We start from the raw sequence: 5880 nt of genomic DNA on the forward strand, positions 1-5880 counted from the left end.
ACTTTCCCTCTGTTCTTTTTATTTTTTATGTTTATTTTATTTTTGAGAGACAGAGTGCGAGCAGGGGAGGAGCAGAGAGACAGAGGGAGACACAGAATCCGAAGCAGGCTCCAGGCTCTGAGCTGTCAGCACAGAGCCCGATGCAGGGCTTGAACTCACCAACTGCGAAATCATGACCTGAGCCAAAATCAAGAGTTGGGTGCTCAACCGACTGAGCCACCCAGGTGTCTCATAGCTTCCCTCTGTTGTTAAGGTGAAGACCCAACATCCCCAACACAGCCATAAGCCCTGCATGGTCCATCCAGCTCCTGTCCTCCTCTCTGACCTCCATTTCCTAGAACACACCTCCAGTTCCTTAGTTACCCCGGCTTCCCTGCCTGCCACAGGGCTGCTGCACATGCTGTCCCCTCTGTCTGAAATGTTCTCCTTCTTCGGCGTCCACTCCATTTTGTCTGGTTAACTCCTCATCATTCAGATCTTCTCAGTTGTCACTTCCTCAGGGGAGCAGCTCCCCTGACCCCCTGCAGTAGATCAAGTGGCCTGTCATAAGCTCCCACAGTGAGACCTATCTCTCATCTTTATGGCTCCCCTGACTGCATGATTACATATCTGTTAGTGCAATTATTGAATTGATAGCTCTCCCCCCCATTAGCCAGTGACCTTCATGAGGATAGGGACTATGTCCAACCCTTGGTTCAGCCTCGCAGACTTAGCTTATTACAAGTACTCAAAATGTTAAACAGTTTAACAATAAAAGTGACTTTTGAACTTTGCTTTAAGAAAGTATTTAATGGGTTTCAGGATGCCTGGGTGGCTCAGTCAGTTGAGCCAATGACTTTGGTTCAGGTCATGATCTCACAGCTCGTGAGTTCAAGCCCCGCGTCAGGCTCTGTGCTGACAGCTTGGAGCCTGGAGCCTGCTTCGGATTCTGTGTCTCCCTCTCTTTCTGCCCTTAACCCACTTGCAGTTCTGTCTCTGTCTCTCTCAAAAATAAATAAACATTAAAAAAATTTTTTTAAGTATTTAATGGGTTTCTATTTACATTTCCTTAAATGACCATAAATGTGAAAGTTCCCTACTCTTACCTATTTTCTCTTGATATGTATCTCAGCTGTGGGTAGATCTACAAAAATGAGGGAAGAGTGGGCACCCCAAGAGTCAGAGCCTACACTAAATGCTGTTTCTCATGTCCTAGATCTTATTTAAACTCTGAATGTGCCAGGTGGTTATTGCACCTGCTGCTTCTCAGTGCTGCTGAAAATGTCCCCTGAGAGACTGACACTTGCTTCATGGGACCGTGAGCTGCGCTCCCCACACATACCCCGCAACTGTGGACATTTTGGGGGTTTTATCATCTTATTTCTGCAACGTGACAATCTGGAGGTCAGTCAAGGGCATTGGAAAAAGCAAGGATTTCTAGTGGCCAGCCCCCCACACGCTAACGTCACTGGGTGAGACCCTAGCACCCCGGGCCCGCCCTCTCCCCTGGGTGAATGCCACTCGCTTACACTCAGCTAAAGCTGCCCTCCCTGCTCCTGCCTTTCCCATCCGCCACTCTCTGTAGCCACCATTTCCTTACTGCTCTGCCCATTGAGTGCTGAAAGAAACCCGGGCCACTACCCCAGCCTTGTGACATTCGGCTGCAGCTGCCATCCCCTCTCAATTCAAGGGATGGGAAGGTTCTTCCACCATCACCAACCTAGCTCTCTCTCTCTCTCTCTCTCTCTCTCTCTCTCATCTAGCCAAATCCCGAACAGTCTGGCTTGTGAATGGGCCATCGGCTAGTTTCCCCGGATGCTGTCACGTAGCCCAGCTCTCTCCAACCTGCCCACCGGGCTTGCTTCTGCTAGAAGTCTGGGGCAGCATTTTTCTACCTTTCTTACTTAGGGGTGCTGGTTGTGGAGCCCCCAGAGTCTAACCTGAATCCCCAAATCTCTCTGCTCTGCCATTTTCCCAGGGCACAGAGTGGGCCTTCCTGTAAGAGAGGCTCTTGAGAGCCAGCTCTGTTATTCTGGACCCTGAGGTGCCTCCAGCCTAATCCTTGCTACACTTTCCGCCCTGCCAAGACGCCTTCCTTCACATAGGCTGTGCCTCCTCCGCTCAGTTGTTACTTCTCAGGGCAGCCTCCTCTGACCCACAGACCAGATCAGATCTCTCGGAGGTTTGCTCCCTCCCCTCTGTAGCTCTTACGAGAGTTTGTAATCCTATATTTGATTTATATCTACATCCCCCTTGAAAAGATAAGGCCATGCAAGGCAGCAATTTTGTCTTTTGCCCACTGTTGCATCCCCAGCATCTTGCACACCTGGCCTGTGGTAGGGGCTCAATAAATATGTGTTGAACGAGTGGCTGAACTAGGATTTCACTTCATTACATGCCAAGTTTTGAGAGCCTGTCTTCAGCAAACTCCCTGCTCTACAACGGCAAAGAAAACACTTCTGGAGGCGGTCTCTCACACTCGTTCCTTGTGTGAGCGCCACAATATTTCTACTTGTGGGCTCGATACTCCGACCCCATATTTTATTAAAGTATTTCGTTCGCGGCGGTAAAAAACACTGTGTTACTGGCTTGCGGGTGGTTAAACCTGGCTCTAGGAGAAGGGGTCATGTTACGACACTGCAGATAAGTGAGCGTATCAGTGCCAGGCAGGGAGGAGGCTAGAACACCCAGGTCCTGCCTGGGGACATTCAACCTCCTCCCGTCCGCTGTGCGGATCGCAGAGGGCTTAAAGAAGGAGGGGACAGTCCCAGAACCAAGTGCCAGGTATTCCTATGACCCCACACAGCCATGAGGTGGCTCTTTGATGGGGGATCTCAGAATGGGACTGTGTGGTTAGCATACAACATTTCCGGGTTTGCTTTGTGGTTTGTCAGCACCCTGGGGCTGTTGGAAGGTGGCAACGATGTATTTAAACAAGATGGACAGCAAAGCAGCTGTGATGTAGAAGGATGAGGCCCTTCGGAGTCGGAACGGGCAGTAAGAGTTACCCCTCAAAAACGAACCCCCATTGGGGCACCTGGGTGGCTCAGTAGGTTAAGCGACCGACTTTGGCTTAGGTCATGATCTTGCAGTTCGTGGGTTCGAGCCCCGCATCAGGCTCTGTGCTGACAGCTCAGAGCCTGGAGCCTGCTTTGGATTCTGCGTCTCCCTCTCTCTCTGCTTCTCTCTCTCTCTCTCTCCCTCCCTCTCTCTCTCTCTCTCAAGTGAATAAACATTAAAAAAAAAAAAAAATGAACCCTCATTGAACGCAAGAAGCTCCTGGGAAGCAGTGTGGGGAAGGTGGAAAGAGGACCAGGCATGTTGTCAAGGTAATGACCATGCTACTTGCCGTGGGTGGACGCTGTGATGAGTACTTTGCATGCATTGTCTCATTTAATCCCACAGTAGCCAATGAGGGTTCTTATTATCACTATTTTTCAGATAATAAAACTGAGTGTCAGGGTAAAAAAATGTGCCAAAGGTAACGCAGTTAAGTAACCGTCAGAGTCAGGATTTGAAGCCAGTTCCATGTGACTCCACGTCAACCCACTTAATACCCGGATACACTGCCCATTGGGAAAGTTGGCTTTGAGTCCTGATTCTTCCATTAGGGCTGTGTGTCTTGAAGCAATCGCTTCAGTTCTGCAGAAGTTTTATTATCTGTACAATGTGAACAATAATACCTACAGCAGAGGATTAGATGAGACAATGTCCCTCACTAAAACTGTGCCAATCCGGGGCGCCTGGGCGGCTCAGTCGGTTGAGCGTCCAATTTCGGCTCAGGTCATGATCTCGCGGTTCATGAGTTTGAGCCCTGCATCAGGCTCTGGTGCTGACAGCTCAGAACCTGGAGCCTGCTTCAGATTCTGTGTCCCCCCTTTCTCTCTGTCCCACCCCTGCTTGTGCTCTGTCTCTCTCTGTCTTTCAAAAATGAATAAATATTAAAAAAAAAATTAAAAAGAAAAACTGTGCCAATCCATGAGCCACTAGCCACATGTGGCTCCTGAACACTTGTAAAGTGCCTAGTCTGAATTGATATGTCCTGCAAGTGTGAAATACACAGATTCTGAATACTTAGTATGAAAAAAATGCAAAGAATCTCATTAATAATTTTTCCTATGGAATATATGTCACAATGATAATATATCAGGTTAAATAAGATATATTACTAGAATTTTCACCTGTTTCTTTTTTTTTAATGTTTATTTATTTTTGAGAGACAGAGAGAGACATGGCATGAGTGGGGAGGGGCAGAGAGAGAGAGAGACACACAATCCGAAGCAGGCTCCAGGCTCCGAGCTGTCAGCACAGAGCCTGACGCGGGGCTCAAACCCACAACCTGCAAGATCATGACCTGAGCCGAAGTCAGACACTTAACCGACTGAGCCACCCAGGCTCCCCCTCTTTATTTTTCTTAATGTGGCTACTAGAAAATTAAAATTGTACATATGACTTACATTATATTTCTATTGGACGGCTCAACTCCAGAGCACTGTAAAGATAAGTGATTATTGTTATGGTAATTTCACACAGAACCATATTCCATTTCACCACTGAGGTCAACACCTAGACAGTCTGACATAGAACGAGTCCCCATTTTTCTATAAATGTGAGTTTTAATGAATTTTAAAAGATGAAGGTTTTATTTATTTATTTATTTTCTTTGAATATAGTCGATGCTTAGAAACAAGCTGTAGGTTTTAATCTTTTTGAGTCCGGTCTTTCTGATGCGTGTCTCGTCCTTCAAATAAACAAGGTCTTCCAGGTGGAGGGAAGTCTCCGTGTCTGGAGAAGTGAACCCACTCAAAGTATATAGGTGACAATTCAAAGCATTCTGACCCAGATTCTTTATTCAGGTGACTGGAGCATAAGCTGCATCTCATGGAGCACAAAAATCACTTTTCCTTACACCTGGCAGAAATGATGCCTTTTTTTTTCTTTCATTGCGTATCATATGTTGCACATCCCTATTCATCATAATGTATGAATCACTGCAATTGTTTCAAACCACTGTCTATGAAAGCATATCATTCATTTTTTTTAATCAAAAAAAATTTTTTTAATGCTTCTTTATTTTTGAGAGACAGAGGGAGTCAGAGCATGAGTAGGGGAGGGGCAGAGAGAGAGAGGGAGACACAGAAACCAAAGCAGGCTCTAGGCTCTGAGCTATGAGCATAGAGCCCGATGCAGGGCTCAAACTCACAAGCTGTGAGATCATGACCTGAGCGGAAGTCAGACGCTTACCTGACTGAGCCACCCAGGTGCCCCCCCCTTTTTTTTTTAATTTTGAGAGAGAGATGGAGGGAGGCGCAGAGGGAGAGAGAGAGAGAATCTTAAGATGAGAGAATCTGTGCTGAGTGTGGATCCCGATGCAGGGCTCAGTCCTACGCCCCTGGGATCATGACCTGGGCTGAAATCAAGAGTTGGACGCTTAACCAACTGAGCCACCCAGGTGCCCCTGAAAGCATATCATTTCAATACATGCCTAAATTTCATCTTGTTACTTTTGACCCATCATTCCAGTCTAGAAAATGTGGGACCTTGATTCTCTCACTGAGCATCATGCCATCCCTTTCAGCTTTGTATTTGTCTGCAAATTTCATTTTAGACTTTGTATTGTTCATCCAGGTCACTAAATGAGAACATGGCTAAAGAAAGAACAGTCAACTTAATGATAACCTTCATAAGGACCGAGGGACCAAACTTATGTAGCTGAGATAGATGACTGATCTACATTCCATATTGAAGTGATAGCCCAGGAAAAAGCACCCTATAATGAAAGGATTTTTGTTTTAGTTAGGGTGATGCTACCTGCTGTAATGTCTGAACCCCCACATTTCAGAGATTTAACACCACAGTGGTATATTTCTCCCTCATAACAGTCCAATGTTAATGGTTTCA

The sequence above is a fragment of the Puma concolor genome, chromosome B3 (assembly GCF_028749965.1).
Source record: "Puma concolor isolate L17-30 chromosome B3, mPumCon1.1.hap2, whole genome shotgun sequence".
NCBI lineage: Eukaryota > Metazoa > Chordata > Mammalia > Carnivora > Felidae > Puma > Puma concolor.